This window comes from Corapipo altera, unplaced genomic scaffold, assembly GCF_003945725.1.
Source record: "Corapipo altera isolate COAL_440 unplaced genomic scaffold, ASM394572v1 64, whole genome shotgun sequence".
NCBI classification, from domain to species: Eukaryota; Metazoa; Chordata; class Aves; order Passeriformes; family Pipridae; genus Corapipo; species Corapipo altera.
This window is the reverse complement of record NW_020884893.1, coordinates 6,056,416-6,074,928: the sequence shown is the minus strand read 5'-3', so window position 1 is coordinate 6,074,928 and position 18,513 is coordinate 6,056,416. Positions and strand designations below refer to the sequence as shown.

The following is an 18,513-nucleotide window of genomic DNA, read 5'->3' as shown; positions in this document are numbered from 1 at the left end:
ACTTTTTTTTCCAAGGGTCCTCTTAACCTGGGTTATTTCAATGCTACACTTCCCAACATTGCCTCAGAAACCATTCAGTGGGCAAAAACTGAGGACAAGCAGCTGAGTGCAGGATGATGAACTACAAGTGGGAATAGAAACAAACAGCTAAAGGCAGAACAACTTCTTAATTGGCTTTGCCTTCAAAGCATGTGTCCTAAAACTGTCCCACACTTAAACTGAAGGGAAGAAAACTTGTGCCTTGGAATGGTGAAGTGTAGGATTAGAAATACAAGAGAGAGAGAGAAAGATCTGGAGCCAAAATTTCAAGAGAGACAAAACTCAGCTGGAGAGATTTAGAGAATGAAAAAAATTGAACTCAAAACAGTGTCCTCCAGAACCCCAAATGGAATCCAAGATTTCAGACACTATTCCTCTACTGGAAAATGCCTGATGGGTGCTGGGAAAGGTTTCCCCTTCATTCCCACCTGCTGGTTCAGTTGGTTACCCCGTTATTCTCTGCAGTAGCTCTGACAAAACAGATGTTGATCTTTGTGGCAGAGGGTCTGGGGCTGCTTTAATTTATATTCTGAAGTCTTTACTAGAACTCTTACATGCCTCTTGTGAGCTACATAATTTTAGTGCAGTGTTCTATAGGCATTCCCTGAGAAACTGTATAATGGCTTTGCTGCAGAAGTTGGGAATGGGGCAGGGAAGTGTGGAAAAAGGAAGATGGAGAAGGTCTTGGAGAACTGGGTTCTCCCTCCTTCCTCTGCCAGACTACATGGGGGGGGGAAAGAGTAAGTCACTTGAACAAGGTGCTCATCTTCAACCTACAGTTGAGATGTAAATCTTCAGGTAGTTAAGAACCCACAAGAGAATTCAGTAAGACTTTATTCTCCAAGCACATAAACTACTGCATTATCTAATGGGTCTGGAAAATCACAGTAAACATGTCTCAAGTGAGGCAACCAAAATCAGCATTTTTAAATCCCTCTCTGATGCTCTGCACACTCCTCAGATCTGTGGAGTGGACACCTCAGCCCCACACTACCCAGAGCTTTAGTGGAGCAGGTACTGCAGTGAGGGGCACTACAGAAAAGCTTCAGAATGTATGAATAACTTCTGCCTTCACAGATTACTGGAGACAAGAGTGCGTGATGTGCACTTTAAGGCTGCCTCACAATGCACAAGGAACCAAGGGAAGATTTCACAGACAACCATAATTCTGGTGGGTTTTAAGTGTTTAGTGCTTGCCTTTAAAATCTGAATAATGTGCTCTTAACATAGCGGCTTTCTGGTATATATCTGAAAGCACCTATATATTTTCACAATATATGGAGAACATTTTGTTTTGTGCTTTAAAAGGATCCTGAAAATAATCGTTATTTAACTAAAACATCTTTGGCTTTCTTTTCACTTTGCTTTTGTGTGGAAGCCACAGAACAGCTTTTCACATACCAGATGAATAATGTGTAGGAAGAGTGAGAGAGGAAGGGAATTGATGGCTTCTTTTAAAGTATGTGAATTTAATTTCACCAGACACTTTATTTTAATCATAATGCAGATCCAAATGTATAGAAAAAAAGAACCTCCTGAAAGCTTCAATATGTTGGTTTATACGTTACTGAAAAAGATTGTATTTTATAAAATAATACATTTCTTTTTTGATTTTTTAAACTGTAGGTTGAAAATAAATATACATCAATATCTAAGTACTAGGTAGCATAAAAACATCTGCATCTTCAAACTATACAGAAAAATGCAGTCACAGGCATGCTGGACAACTGTTAGATTATCTGACCAGATTTAAAGGTTTCATAGCAATAAACTTTCTTGTACTGCTGGATTTTTTTAGCAAAACTCTTTTTCTCAGCAGTGCCAGGAGGAAAAAGTCCAGCTATTCCATACACACCTAAACTAAAATGTATTACGGCACTTGCAGTGGGAAAATCCTTTTTATTGCCTCCCAGCTTCTCTGCAACAGAACTGTAGAATAAATCTCTCTCCCTATTGGAAAAGTGTCTCTGTCAACACTGAAATGAAGCACATGTAAGTGAATTGTGCAATTAATCTGCCAGCACCATCACTGATTCCTAGTTTGGGAGGAACATATTCATGGTTATGAAATGTATGATTTGCAGAGCAGAGAGTATGAAAGAACAATCTACTTTCTCAGGAGAAACAGAGCCAATGGATTTTTTTTTTCTATATTCCAAATGATCACAGAATAACACATTCTTGCATATTGTATCACATGCAAAACATCCTAAGAGTCCTAATTCCTTCATGTTAAAAGCAGCGTTCCCTCAATACAGAATCACAGACATATTTTTAAAATACCCTAATGTTCACTCACCTCAGTTAAAACTCCAAGTAGATATGATGGATCAGTTTAACAAAATAAAGCATCCATGGCAGGAAGGAAGTATTTCTCCATGTTTCTATTCCTTTCTTCTATTCCTTCTACTCACCTCCGAGTGCTGCTGCTGCTCGGAGCACACAAAATGCAGCAGCTCAATCCCAGAAGAAAATGGTTATTTCCTTTCCCCTGTTCCTGCTCTCCCTTAAAACTCCCTCACTTTTCCAAGTTGCACAGGAATAGCAGGATGAACCCTTTGGGCTCTCTCCAGGGCTGTGTATCTTATGTAAAACAGATGAAGGCATTGCCTATTTTAACCACGACAATCATGTCTCTCTGACAGCACCGGGCTCGTTAATTGTGCTCTGTGTGAACCCACGGAATGCTCAGACTTGGGCTCAGCTTTCTAAATGAAGAACCAGATGAAAATCTGCAAATCAGCTTCTCTTTGCTGCAAAAGTTTCTCTTTTTCCTGTCCTGTAAAAGAAGCTGGGAGTCACTGTTTAATGAATATCTCTCACTGGAAATGCTGGAGGAGAGCTCTAGACTTGGTATAACACCCGAAACAAACCAACCGGAGATGTTTTGGCCATTAAAATGCCTCGAACCCCGCTGTAACTTTTGGTCAGCTACCACATCAAATCTCTGATTCCTTCCTCCCAAGGCAATTTTGTCTTATAGCACTGTCAGCAAACTGCTTGAAAAGATTCCAGCCTAAATTACAGTAGTGAAAGCCTGTCCTGGCCTTTTCCCTTACTGTTTGTTTTTTTTATAGAATATTTAAATTTCATATTACTCCTCACCCAGTCTTAGCCATACTTCCCAGAATGCAGGAAAACAGTCTTTCCTTCCTGCAATCCTAAATGCCTTCATTAGGGAGACTTAACATTGAAGTGTTTTGGAAAGGCAGATGCTCCAGATTTAAAAGAAACAAGAGAGGACTCTCAGTGAACAGCTGCATTGCTCTCAGCTCCGAGCGAGCCATATTTCAGAATGGTTTGGTACATTATTTTGTCACTGGGAACATATTATTACCATCTAAATTTAAAAACACTGGCTTTCTTGCACAAAGGCAAAAGTAGGCTTAAAACCACAATGACTGTTCTGTGCAAGTATTCCATGCCAATGATGCAGAAAACGAGATCAAAGTGAAAAACAATTCTTCTTTTCCAAGGTCTTTGCTTCCAAGGTGTCTGTACAGAACTGGCCAGGAACCACAGGTACAGGAATTCTTGTGCACTTCCAAATTAATCATTATTCACAGTTCTGTGTTGAAATTTCATTCCAAGGATGCTTCAGCTCAGAAAATACCTTGTCCCTGCTAATGAGCACTATTGTATTCCAGCTGTAGTAGACTGAAATGCTGGGTATCAAACCCATGTTCCAAAGTTATCGTTTTTCAGTTCTAAAGGAAAATATTTTTTAAATAAACTGAGCACTGTTTGCTTCTGTAGATATTAAGTAATGTAATTCCTGAAACAGTGTTCTGGCAAACAATTCCACTTCAGAGCACTGGGCACAGCTCCTGCTGGTGAACTGGTAAAATCCAGGGAGAAATTCTAAGTATATTTTCAATAAAATCTTACAAATTTAAAGTAAATCACAATCTCTTTTTTTGCCCCAGGAAATACATATTAACAGGTTTTTCTCTTATTGAGTCTTCTTATGCATCATCTACAACCACCCACATGTATTTTCCAGAATAGTTTAGTGGGTGACTAAAGGATCCATTGCAACCCAGGTAAACTGCTGCTTCTGGAAAAATCATATTAATCATATGGATAACAGAAAATTGATAATAGAAAAGTGTTTTAATTCAATGAACATAAGTAAAACAGATGGATGGACTTTCAGACATAAACAGGACTCCAGTGGCCCCTTGTTTATTTCCTGAGGGGTATTTTAAGGAAAAAATTTAATGAAGTACTGGTTTAGTGGCTATTATCATTGGGAGTCTTAATTAACATCAATGGTATAACCTGGGTCAATTTTGTATACACACATACTATATATATGTATGTTTGTGAGTGTGTGTGTGTGTGTGTTCTAGGTGAGGATTTCCTTATATTTCCTGAGTTTGACTTTAGCATTTCAGAAGAATCAGATTCTCTCTAGAGGGAAATCCAGCCCAGAAAGTTGGGAAGTTTTTGATAAATCTGAGTTTCCTGGTTGTTTTTATGTAAATCCATCTATATTGTCACGAGAGATGAATACCCCACAGAATTAAATGCAGTGACAAGCTGAAAAAAAACACTTTTTTAGTAGAAATTTGCTAGTGAGCCTAATCCTGACCCATCAATCAGCATCTGGCCATTAATCTAATTGTTATTCATTAAGTTCTTCCATTAGAATCTCTCAGGCATGTGCTGCAAAGTCTAATGATCTTTGTGTTGTATCATAAGACAAAGGAGGATGTTCAATCATCTTGTCTCTTCACCTTGTTGTTGGCAACACTAACCTTTCCCTGAATTATTCCTGAATGGAGGAATCCTAAAATTGGACAGATAAATAATATAGAGTAGGGAAAAGTGGAAGATAAAGTCAAGCAGAGAAAAGGACAAGCACCCTCTTATCTAAAAGTGCTTCTTGGTTGTGTTGAAGTCATTAGTTAATTAAAAAAAAAAAAAAAAGACAATGACAATCTCACCATTCAGAATTCGTCCCTTCTATTTACTGAAGTTCTGGAAAACACTATGGCAAACAAAGGCCCAACTTTCAAGTGTAAATAAAAAGTATTAGGCGAAATCTTTATTAAAAATTAAAGACTCTGACCCAGCAGAGTTCCCAAACATGTGTTTGAATTTAAGTGCTTAGTCTTAACAAGGTTAATAGGATTCATCTGTCGGGGAGATGCCTTATGTGCAAACAGGCTTTGGGTTCTAAAACCATGTTTGCTAAGCTTCTGAACACTTGGAATTTGGGCACTCAAGTTTGAAAATCTGGCAAAAGCTTCTTAAATGTAAGAGAAAAATAAACAGATCTTTTCTGCTGCCGCAGTTCGTCTGAATCATTGGTTGTTAACCAATGGAGGAGTTGTGTCACAGCCCCCCAGAAAATGCTGGAGGGTTTCGGAGGCTGCAGCAACCACTGCAAGTTTTTGATATAGGACTGAGCTATGAAATGAATAAACATACTGAGATAGTTGATGTCTTGTACTCTTGCTGATGGGCAAAATTCCCCAAAAGCTTAGAATGACTTAACTTCAGATTCAGATTTTTCAATGTCATAAATAAAATAGAACTTCTCCTCCCTAACAGGACCCAGACTTTAATCTTCCCTTTTTGCCTGAGACTCATAACTCTCATTTTTATACTTCCATATATGAAGCACCTCTGGCTACTTACACTGCAGGAATAAATAATCTCTGCAGTGAATACATGACTGTTTAAAATATCTCTCTAAGAATCTGAACTCCACTCAGAGTGTGTTTGTCTGGAGAACAAAGCTTTTGTTAAGCTTTTCTGAGCAAACATGTTTCAGGTATGTGAACTAAAGCATCCTGAATGTCTCATGTTGAATTCTGTGCATGTGGCAATAGTTTTGGATATAACAGTCTACATTTCAGATGCCAGTGTATTTCTGGTTTAGAAGATGTTAATTTATCTATGAGATCACAGAACTTTGGATTATAGCTAAAATATAAGCCTTTGCTGGTAATAAATGATGACTCCTTTCAGTGAAGCTGGGCAACTTTCCATCTTCCAGTGTTTTATTGTTTAAAAGTCTTCCAGTAAAAAGAGATTAAATTGTCAAAGTTACCAGGTAATGATTTGAGCAGTTGACATAGGACGAACTTGGCATCCAAAACATGAGTGGATACTGAAAAGCTTGTTTCCTCACTGGAGAAGGGGTTGGTGGGTGTAAATTGGCTCTTACTTCTTGAAAATCCAAGGTGTTTTGCTTCTGATTCCCATTTCTCAGGGAAAAAAAAAGATCTTGAGAAAATTTATCTGTGTATCAGAATGCTGAGTGCTAATTTAGAACTCTTCAAATAGAATCAGAAGACTCTTTGAAACACACTGAAGAAAAATTGGCAATTGAGGAATCTTTCCTAACAGGTTTTAAATTAGGTGAAATTAGAACTATAACATTCAGTGTTTCTTAAATAGTCATAAATTGTGCTTGGACTCAATTTTGAGATTTTTTTCCTAACAGATTTAATGAATACCTATATAAGAGGCACACTCATAAAATTGCAAACAACTACTCTTTAAACCAGAAACTTTAAGGTTAGATTTAGAAATACTGCAGAATGAAGCATTTGTTCTCTTGTTGTCATGAAGCTGAGGAATCTCTCTTATTTTAAAGTATTTTTCATTTGAATACACTTAACATGCTTGGAGTACTTTGTTACTACTTCAGTAAATAACATTTATAACCTTTGCTGATTTGGAATTAATGTTATATTTAGTAGGAAAAGAGAGAGCAGATATTCCAATATATTCCTGGAAATATCTTTAAAACGTCCTACGAATAATTTTCAAAAGCTAGAAAATTCATATACCATTATCCCTGTGTGTCTTGATCAGTCTTAATTAGGATATTTTGGGGTTTTAAATGTGGCAATAAGTTCCTTTTATTTTCTCAATAAGGCCTTTTTCAATTTTTATTTTTATCATCTGTCACAGAAATCTGTTGTATGTGTAAGCAATTTAATGGTTCACTGGAAGGTTGTTATGCAACTGAGTTGTATAAAATCCTGTCCAAACCCAGAAATTACTGTAAGGGGGAAACAGCGCAATGGCGAAAGGCTGAGAATTTAAATATGTTTGCTGTTGGTTTTAAATCTTTTCTCTGTGGTTTTGTAAAGCTCTCCTTGATATGCTGTAAGAGGGACGAGATTCCACACCTGACGTTGGGATGTCAGGAACAGAAAGCTCCGACGCCCGGCACAGGCGGGACTCCAGAGCCACAACGCAGCCAAAGGGTCTGAAGTGACTATTCCAACACGACACCACTGCTTGCTCCATTTCATGGAGAGCTTTCCAAACAGAAGCCACTCAGTGTAAAGCTGAGCTATGATTAAAATCATTAAGCCTGGTTTAACAGTGGGGGTGAAGAATGATAAATGCAGTTCTACTGCACAGATGTGAGAACCCGAGGGCTTTCCATCAATACACATCATAGTCCTGTAAGTGGATACAGGGCATGGGAAATGTTATCCATTGGCAGAGTTTATTGCCCCTGGGACAGCACACGCAGCTATTCCCAGAGGGATCAGGGTGCAGTTAATGCCAAGGGCAGGTTCTGTCAGCACTGCTCACTCATGGCATCACATCCCACCTATTCCTGTTGACCATTGCTGTGATTATCACACAGCCAAGCACTGCTCTGGGAAGGAGGGCTGGGGAATTTGACTCTAAACTGATTATACATAAGTACTACTCCAAAGGCAGCAAAAGACCCAACATTGTTGTTTTTATTTCCCTGGCACTGATTTCCCCAGGAATAAGAGCTCCTCTTAAGGTATATGAGAGAATAGAGAATTATAATCATGTTGTGCACTTGTTTCTGCAAGACAAAACTTCATAATTCAGTTTAATTTCCAACCATAGCATCCTCTGAGAAACTAGAAATTCTTCCTTGCAAAGACCCTTTGTATTGGATCAGATGATCTTCTGTGATCCCTGCCAGCCTGAGTCACTCTGTGATCCTATGAGCAGTTTATGTAACCCTTATAAACAAAATCCATGTCCACATCCATCAATTATTTACCTATATTTTACAGATGTCCCAAATATATGTTTTTGACCTTCAGGCAGAAACACTGAAGCACAACAGAAAATTCCACTTGGCCAAAGGTAGAAAAGCTTAGAAGTCTATAAATTATCCACTCTTCTGGACTGCAAGAGTAACTTTGGTAAAACAAGAAATGGTAAATCATGTTCATTTTAGCTCAGTACAAAAAATACAATCAGCAAAAAGGGACCAGTTGTTGACAACAAACACTTGGTGTTGTCTAACTTCTTGGGATGAATTTCTGTATTTGCAATTGAAATTATTAGTTTGAGCTCTAGAGAAATTTTTGAAGGAAGCTTTTCAGACATTATTTAACATCACACACAATGTGTATTTCCCTTCTCACTTGTTAAAATAAGATCCTTGTGACTTCTAACAGTCATCACTTGAAGTGTATCGCTTGAAAGAGGGACGACCATTTTTTCACCAGCCGACATCAGAGAAAGTGAAAAGAGTGATGTCAAAAAGCAGGAACACTGAGCTGTAATTCCCTTTAGGATTTTCTCTTATCTCTTCTCACATTATATGAGCCTTACTTTACAACTTCCCTTGCCTTTTCACTTGAAATTGTGATGGTCTTTCAAGAGAATAATCAATGAGAAGGCAATTTCTGCACTGTGTAAAAGTAGGAATTTTGATTGTAGTCAGTTCTGAAAACATGAGTTTCTGTCGTCCCCATATAGGATAAATCATTTAACATGTTAAAATATAAGCATAGGGTACATGGTACAGGCCTTGAAACCATATTTCCATTGCCCTGAGGACTAAACTGGCTAATCTTTTCTTCCATAAAAATAGATCCAGATCAGCATGTCATGAATTGTTGACTTTACTGCCTAGTAATGCTTTTATGGACTGCTGTTCTGGGCCTCTCTTCATCAGCCTCCCTCAAAAACTGCCACAAGAATTTGAGGCTGGCTCTACATTAATCAGCTAATAAGAGTAAGGTACCCCAACATGATCTATATCCTCACAAACACACGTCTCTCCCTCACACTGGGAGTACCAGTGATGCTGGAATGCAGACCAGGGAGCACCACGGCAGTGTTCAGCACCAAGGTCAGCTCAGGACTGTGCACAGCCCGGGAAAAAAAAAGGACCTTGATTCACTAAAAAGTCAAAACTCCCATCAAATACATAGAGAAATCTTGAATTCATAAAACACTTGTTGAAATAGAGAAGATTTTAAAAACGCTAAACCTTATATTTTATTCATTAACTGCGTTCTTTACAGACCATTCTATGTGGAATATGATGCAAACAGTGAGATGTGAGACGGAGTCTGTAACATTATTTACTTTCAGTAATGCACAATGCAGCTGCAGTGGAAGAACAGGCAGATGAATTGTGCAGCACTCACATGTACTCTCCTTTGAACTCTCTATGTACAATATATGGGCTAAATCGTGCCTTTAGGCACAGTCTTGAACAAAGATCATAAATTGCACAATCTCCAAAGACATGATATTGTAGCACAACTCCCTCTTTGCTCCATGATAGGCCAGCCACAAATTGCCTTTTTCTGAAGCAGTTTACAGTGTGTGTGCAATGCCTCAGACCCACCCACCAACCAGGGCAGTGCAGAGGCACAGAAAATCCTATTTCTCTTTCCACTTCTTGTCAGCTCCTCAAATACATCCCCCAGGGCATAGGAACCAGATTTCCTTTGTGCCCCCTTGTATGAGACTGAGACAGACACCCATTTTCAGTCCCTTACACAGATGTATGGATGTACCCAGAGATTACTTTTGTGCAGGTTTAGCTGAGTCATATTCCCTCTGAGTGTGGACTTGAAACATGGAGGTGCATTGGGTAGATTGAGATTAACCTATTCCTGACCTTAAACTGATCTAGAGGTATGTGAGATGCTCACTCAGAAGGCCTCTTCATATATTTTATACATGTAAAAAGGCAGATGAGGTCCTGCTGGATTTATTATGTATCAAGCCAATGAGTGCTTTAAGATTTAGAGAAGGAATTGTCACAGGTTCTGAATAAGTCCTTTGGCCATCTACTAGTGACTACAAAGCCATGCTGACACCTGGAAATTCTAAGTGTTGTGGGTGCAGCAAGGTCAAAAAATCTTCCCAAATAAATAGCCTGTAGTGTAGCAGCACTAGAGAGAACATGGCAATAATATGGGAAATCCCAAAACAAAGAGAGAAGTCAGTCACTGCACATTTACTGAAGTGACCAGACTGATACTGCACACAAAGACATTTCAGCCTACAAGTTGTCCTTTACATAAATCCCAAGAGCTTTTTGACATGGAAATGCTTACAAAATCTAATCCAAATTACCTAAGTGCGTGAGCTTGAAGTAGCTTAATTAAACCACACTAAATTTGCATGAATACTCTATCCTAGAATTAAAGTAATCTTAATTCAATTTAGGTTCATTTACTTTGGAACAGAATAAAGCTAAATTAAATCAAGCTCACTTTAATTCTCAATACGAGTGTCCACACAGATTTTAATAGTTAATTAATCCATTGTACTTTCATAAGTGAAACTCCACAGAATTTCATAGCCCATGTTTATGTAAACAAGCTCTAAACACACTCCACTGTTATTTCAGGACTGTTCTATTTTCTATTACACTCCATATGGGCTAATTTAACAGTCACTAGGAGGAGCCAAGTATTAGCAGATTGTTCTTAACCAGGACTGTATTTTTCAGCACTGTATATAAAAGACAATTTTTTATATATTCTCTTAATTGCAGTCCTTAATGTATCCTTTTAGACCCTAAAATCTACTGATGATGAACAAAAGAAGCTAGGTATGATTTGATAGAAAAAACAGTCTTGAAATTCCAAGTCTAAAAATTATGTGCCTAAAGATGTTCCTTTGCAAAATAGATTATAGCGTAAGAATTGGATTTTCCAGATAACAGATGCACTAAAACCACAACTTGAAACAATTTTTGGACTCTGTCCCGGCACAAATCAATCTTATAGATTCTGAAAATGCTAAGACAGATCTTGAAATGGTAATTAATTTGATATGATTCTGATGTCAAAGAAGAAACTCTGATTTATAGCTGTTAAGGCTCTAACTCAACAATTATAAACAATGTTTTTCTAAGTTTCACTGTTTCCAAAGTTGTTGGGTCTCCTCATTAGTTTCAATTTTTAAAATGTTCTCCTGTTCCTGGGGTGAGAAACTATCTTTGGCTGCAGCTCCATTCAAATCACAGCTTGCTGGGCACGGCTCGTGTTAGCTGTGATTTCAGTTGGCAGGGCACTGGATTAGCTGTTGACATCAAGCCAACATTTAATTTTGTTTTCTTGAGTCATCTGTTGCCAGTTCCCATGACAACTGATCTTCTAGCCTTCAGATTTACTAGAGAAAGCCATTAAAATGGCCAGGAGTTCAGATAGAGACTCTTTGATGTAGATGGAAGTTCAACTGTTTTCCTCAATGGAAACGGAAAGATCTTTTCAGCTATTACTTCAGGAACACGGAACTTCTGCGAATGAAAACACAGATGTTCTTGTATTAGAAAAACAGACTGAAGAGTAGTTTTTGACAGGAAACCTGTCTTAGCATCTTTCTACTACAGAATGAAGGTCTTTGTGCCTAAAAATCACGTGGTGCAGAGGAGAGGCAAAAACATTTTTCTATTCTTGCACAGCAGTACCAAAAGATGAAATTTAAGATATGGATTCTTCTGATCTTCACTGAAGTCCCTGTACATTTCCACTTCTTGTTTCATGAATGTGTGACTTAGGCAAAGGAAGTACCTCAGGAAGACATCATTAGTGTGCCAAGTCAGCCCAGAGGTTGTGACAGATCAGAGCAAAAGGCCAATCACAACTTGAGACCTCAAATCAAAAATACCTTTGGCTGAAAAGAGGAGTCAGCATATATAAAATATGAAAGCATAAGAAAAAAATAGCAGAATGGATCACAAGCACTCCTTCTAGTAGAAGGTTAATACTTAGTGGTTATTTCTAAGACCCATCTCCTGTTGACTTGCACTGGACCTTGCAAAGCCTGAATTCCACATTCCTCTTATACACTGGCTGTTCAAAACCTTGCAAAGCACTAAATACCCTCAAATCCCTTTGAAATAAAAGGAAGCACAAATATAATAGACAAAGGTGCACAACTGGTTCAATCACTGTTAGAGACTTCAGAGAAAAGCCTGCATTTCTTCATTAGGTAAACACCTGCCTCCAGTACCTGGGCAGAAAACAAGCAGCTGCACAGCTCTGTCGTTTGATGCGGGTGTTCCCCACTGCCCAGGAGCCTGTTCTAACAAGCACTATTTGCAGGAAGATGTCCAATGACCCCAGACTTCCCCAGAAAGTGCAGGTAATGTTTGCAAGCTCAGACGTGGATCCAGTACTTGTGTCTGTGTCCTAAGAATTAATGGCCCTCTGCTAAGGCAATGCACTACAGGGTTTTCTGCACCTCATTTAGTTTATGTTTCACTAGACATATCTGGATGACTTTTTCAGGCTGGTTCTTCAACAGCAATTCAGGATTGCTTTCCTAAATGTTAGGATACATAGGCCTATCATCTCAATTAAAACTGAGAGAACAAGGTAATTACTCTGACAAAAAGCTACCTTCTCTTCTCCTCCTCTGCCTGGCTGAAGCAGTTAAAACATTTTAAAGATGATGGGGGTGGATGTGGGAGAGAGTGAAAGAGAAGGAAAGAGAACACACCAGTTCCCCAGCCTGAGTTAACTCTCCTGAACCCACTGGAGACAGACATTTCCCACCAGCTGAAAATCCATCCCATCAGAGGTCAGGGAGGTCAAGTATGTCTGGTACCAGTCACACTGCATGGACTGAGTGGCTTCCCCTTCCAGCTGTCCCCCAATTTGAGTATAAAAGTACCAACACTAGATTATTGTGACTGGCAAAAATTGGTGTGAATTAATGACAAAACAAAGCACATGTGATTGTCCCAGTGTGACAACGGGGATTAAACAACCCCCACACTAAATCTGGCAGGTTTTGCTGTACAGGTTCAGGCTGTGGATCCAGGCTCTGTGGGATTGTTTTAGATGCAGTTGGCTCGTGGATGCCATTGATGCATTGATTCCAAATGCTGCGTTTCATGTTTTGCTTTTATCTTTAAATATATTTGAGTAGGTTTTTCTCTCTTCTAAAACAGCTCACATAATAGATAGAACTAAAAACGATCTAATAGCTCCAGTGCCTAAGAGCTACTGCCATGCATGAAATTCAAACTGTGACTATAAAAAGAAGCAGGGAGGACTTTCTCTCCGACTCGCATTTTTAGCTATTTCTGTATTTTCTGAGAAGGATAGAACTTGTTCACGTTTCAAGTCAGCATCAGTTAAATAAAATGCAATCTGAAAGTTATTACAGGTCATCTGGGGAACTGAAGGCAAAAGTCTGGGGGTTTTTTGCCTGGTTGAGAAGACAGAAAGTTTAGCAAGATTAGGAGTTACTAATTAATGTGATAGCATGACCCAAATTTCATTTTATAGCCCATCCTGTTTTAGTCAGATGCAATGCAATCCATTATAGCTGAGCAAGTAGTTCCTCATGGGTAATACTTTTGCACCTTCATATTTTCTATCTGCATGTTGCCTTTGATTGTGTGTTTGAAATGTGCATTGTCTGAGTTCAGCAGCCAAGTGGCATTGCTCAGTCCTAGTCCAGTCCCTCATGTCAGTTCACTCTGTGACTGAGTGCAACTCTTAATTAAGTTTATTTGCATGTGTGCAAAACATATGCTTGCCTATTCAAACCTTGCTTTGCACAGATGTTGCCTAATTTTGTTAAATGGGAGAGACCACTATAATTTTTAGGAGAAATTACCCAAATTAGAATAGATTGAACCACTTGAGTGTGTTCCCAGACTAACGCGACCATTTGGTACCTTGTTTGTGAGAATTTAAATGCTTTATCTATTTTCAAACGCTGTGAAATGAGAATTTGTGATTTTCATAAACACAGATTTTTTTATTGGGGTTTACCACGTGCTTCATCCCAGCACAGGCTGAACTCGGGGAGTTCTGAGACATCAGCACACTGAGATGTCCTGGAGGGTGTACATTGAGACACTCCTGGAGACTGATTTGAGGTGGAATCATAACCCTCATGACTTTGGACGAGCCCACTGAGGCTGCACACTGTGGGTAGCTGGTCTGTCCACTGGAGCATGCTTTAATTATGTCATCAGAGCCTTGGGTCATACTGGGAAGAGGTAGACAATGTCATATCCCCTAAACGTGTTCTGACCATTCAGGCATTTAATCAGAGACTGACATATTTATTACAGATAAAAGGAACAGGAGGATGCTATGAATTGCTTTAAAGCAGCTTAATTGACAGTGCATTGGGTAATGAATAACTAATTAATAAAATGAAAGCAGAATATAATGGATTTGTACGTTGTTTGTACACAAAATGCATCATTAGGACTCTTCAACCATCATTAGCTCTGTCTCCTCTGCAGTGAGTCATTGTGCTCCCTGAAAGAAGTCTGGGGTGCATTACAGAACTGCCAAACCATACACTGATGCAGCTAAAGCCTTCTGGAATGTCCTCCTGTGCAAGCTGCTTCTCTGAATTTAGGGGATTCCTTCTCATTTCTTTTTTCCCATTTCACGGTGAAATGGGTTCTGCAGATTCCTCAAGGCTGATCTCATCAGAATTGTCCAAAAGTGAAGATGTACAGAGAAAAACCCTCACTCTACCAAAGAAACAGTCACAGCAGCTGCAGGCTCATGGGTGACTCTACTTGGCTCACTCTGGAAAGGAACTGGAACAACTTAGGTGTGGAGAAACCAGGAGTAAGGGAAAGTGGATAAGCTTAATGGCATGCAGAAGCATGACTTATTCAGTCTTCAAAAAATAAAAATAGAAAAGGAACATTGAAATAATGAAACAAAATCAAAGGAAGAAAAGCACTCTGGCAAATTCTGGCCTCTGTGCTATCAGCTCCAGTAGGGTCATTCTCAAGAAAGGTACATTCTCAAGAAAGGCCCCAAAGACATATAAAGGGATTTGCTCAAAGTTCAGTTAAAATTTGTGTATTTCTAGTAAATAAGACAGCCCTTGATCTACCAGACAACTAGACAAAAGAATCAGCCTTTGATGAAAAAAAAAAAAGGCATTATTCATCCAATCTGGCTCAGCAGTTAGTCAGTCATAACATAGATATCAGTGGGAACTGTGGGCTTGAATTCTTTGACTGTTTAGTATAAAATGCTGTGCAAAATGAAATAGGCAACAACATATAAGGGAGTTCCTTTACATACAATGAAGAAAATTTGTACAAGATACACAAATGATTTGTATGCACAAAAATCCCATGAGTGCCTATGCAAAGCACTTCATTATGTCAGTTAGTTACTGTAATTGCCATTAACGTGTAATTACTTGCTCTGCATCACAATTCCAGGTGAATGGTTAAATCAGCTGCAAAATTATGAGAGCTGAAAAATCCTGTTTCAAACCCCAGAGCATTTCATTAATCTCTTATTGTAGAGTAAACAAAGTGCATTTCATGAACTAACAGATTGCAAGCTGTATTATTTCCTGAAGTGACTGCAGTATTCCCAGAAGAACTGAGGTGGTTGTTTATGGAACAAGAATTCCCCATGCAATAGCGCTGAACTTGTCCTTCCAGTCCTTTCCATCAGGACTCAGTCACATCATCAGGAGGGGTTATTGGGCCTTGTCAAACCTGGGGTGTTCTAGGGCTGGTTTTTTATGTTATCTGTGATCTGAGTGTTTAAACACTTTCTGCATAAACCCATTAGTAATAACTTAGTTACTTACATACATAATTGCCTGGCTTTTCTCTTTTTTGGGAGACCAAACTTGGGTTGGGGTTGGGTTTTCTGGAGTCTTTTTCGGGGAGAGGAGGACTAGAATATTACAACTGTTAAAATAATTTTTGGTGGGAAAAATTGGAAAATGAGGATGGTTATGTAGTATTTCTTAAGGACTATCAGACTAGATTTGTCCAAGCACTTCTACAAGAATGTTCCACAGTTAAATCCTCTTGAATCTAAAAGCTTTGTTCTCATCTGTTATGATGACCAAATGGCTTCATTCTTGGCTCTTCTAAATTGAGAGGAACAGCTCTTGCAGTAGTACTTGATCAGCTGAAATTCAGTCCTAAATATAGCTGAAGTTTGAGCAACCTCTTCTATATGGATATTAGGGGCAAAATTGGTGCTCTAGGTTGCCCTCACAGAGGCTCACTCTGAGCTACTTTGAAGATGTGACTGCAGGGATGACAGATTTATAGTGACAAGAGCCATGAAGGAAGAAAATGTCAGAAATCCAGACTGGGTTGTGCTTTTCACTTAATAAGTTGACAGGAAAACACATCAAATATAAAGGTAAACAGTGATAGCTGCCAACCCCTCCTTACCTCTCCTTTTCCCACCTCCCTCCACCAACAAAGGCTGCAATTATTATTTTTTCCAGCAACAATGGGGAAAAATGAAAAATTAATAAAACCTGATGGCGACTCTCTCTTATCCCATAGATTGCCCTAGAGCTTGCCCAGAGCTGCAGTGCAGAAAAATCCAGCCAAATACTTTTAAAATTTAGATTAAAGCAACAACATCAACAACAGCAAAGCCCCAAACCCCACCCCCTTGCTCTCCCAGGACCTGGAGCACATGTAGACTGTAATTACCAGAGTTACTGCTGGGGAGAGAACATCCAGAATGCAATTATGCTATTAGGACAGGGTAATCAGAATAACTTGCTTATTAGAGAAAACCATATAGTTGTTCTACACCATTATCTTCACTTCTGTAAAACAGCCTTCTTAGGAGCTACTATAATTAAACAGTGATTATGGACATCAAATCAATTTTCAATGGATATGGATTATATGATAGCACAAGACCTGAAAGGGAATCACAGTTTCATGTCCAGGCACTTAAATTGTGCAGAGTTTTACAGTGATGCACTGGTTTACATGTGCAACAGGGAGTTCCCATTAACCTCAAAGTGATGGTCAGTACTATCAATATAGATGTGAAATGCCCATTAAAAATGCATAGTTAGAAGTGTTAAATTCCAGACAAAACTCTAAAAAATATATAATTACTATTCAAACATCATGGATTTTGGAGCCAATTTGAATTCACTGATTTGCAGATAAATGGATAAGACTAAAGAAATCCACGTGATGCTCCCAAAGCTGCCCACAATTGATGAAAATACCACTATGTACATCCTTGGGATACAATTGCTGTAAATAACCCATCTGTCATGAGAAATAACTCTAAATAACAAGGCTGTCACCTCAAGCACACTTAGATGGCAGTGAGATAGATGGAGTTTTCTTTGCATCTCAGAAGGCAGAGTGTGTTTTGGGCAGAACAACAAGGAGATAAACTAGCTGCTTAAAACCACTCCAGACATACTATTTTGGAAGAGTTGCTTTGAAGTCCTACCTCCTGAAAGCTCTGCTAATGACAAGATGAGAGCAGGAGCACTGGGTCAGTCCTGCTTGTTGCAATGGTAAAATGCCTACAAAGGAATCTCAATGCTTTATCTGGAGGTTACAAAACACCCAAGTTATCAATGCTTCTGGTTTTGCACAGATCTATGTTACATAGGAAATGAGGGAACAAAAAACTGGGCTTTAGAAGGTATAATTAAAAATGTCACAGGAACAGTCATGAATTTAAAGTTTGGAACATGACTTGGATGTTTAGTGGCCCCTCTGAGATGGGATTATTGATTTCTGACATAGAGGGACTGTAATATCTGACCTGGAAGCTGTAAGGCAGGAAATACAGCACTGCCTTTAGCAGCAAATACGTGACAAATTTTGCAGATTTCAGCATGTAATATTTGTTATTCTCAGGGGAATCTCCTAGTACCAGTTTTTGACCTCTTCTACAAAACTTCCTTTAGCTGCAAGACCTGAGCATGCCTGAACTCTGGCTCTGTAGCTTGTCAATGTCCCAGTGTCATCAGCTCTGACTCTGCAGGAGACACGAGCCCGTGGAGCAGTTACCCAACATTTTTGTGGCTCAGTACCAACACCTGTAGAGCCATCAGAGGCTCCTTGGAAAAGTCTTTGAGAGCTGGATAATGGCAGAGCAGGATTTCTGTGCTAAAACAGCTCCCAAAAAGCTGCCGACCACAGCAATGTGAAGCAAAAAGGCAGCCACTTACTCCAGCTCCACAGACCTTGCCTGTAGCCTCTTTCAACAACTCATAGATGCAATTACACATCTATTCACCACCACTGCAGGTGCAAGATGAGCAACAGCACGTGTAGAAATGTGTGTGGGTGTGCAAATGCCTCATTATGTGATTTGTTAGCACAGCGAGTGAGGCTTTGTGTCCAATGAATGTGTAAATGAGGTGCTCAGCCTACTTAAGGGAAAAAACACTTAACTTTGCCTCCTTAGCCCATCCCTCTCAACACACATTGGAAAAGAAAAGTAGTTTCATTCCTTGTCA

The 18,513-nt window shown here is 39.1% G+C and overlaps 1 protein-coding gene across 2 annotated transcripts in view; it reads right to left on the bottom strand.

Annotated features, from left to right (window-relative positions):
* PHACTR3 (phosphatase and actin regulator 3) overlaps positions 1–18,513 on the bottom strand; it is a 100,557-nt gene that overhangs the window by 71,154 nt on the left and 10,890 nt on the right. The window contains exon 1 of one of the 2 annotated variants that reach the window (XM_027645810.1): positions 2,339–2,705. The exons of the other annotated variant lie outside the window; for it this stretch is intronic. The gene's annotated coding sequence lies outside the window, so the exon portion shown is untranslated. Of the gene's footprint in view, positions 1–2,338; positions 2,706–18,513 lie in introns of those variants that run through there. 2 annotated transcript variants of the gene reach the window in all.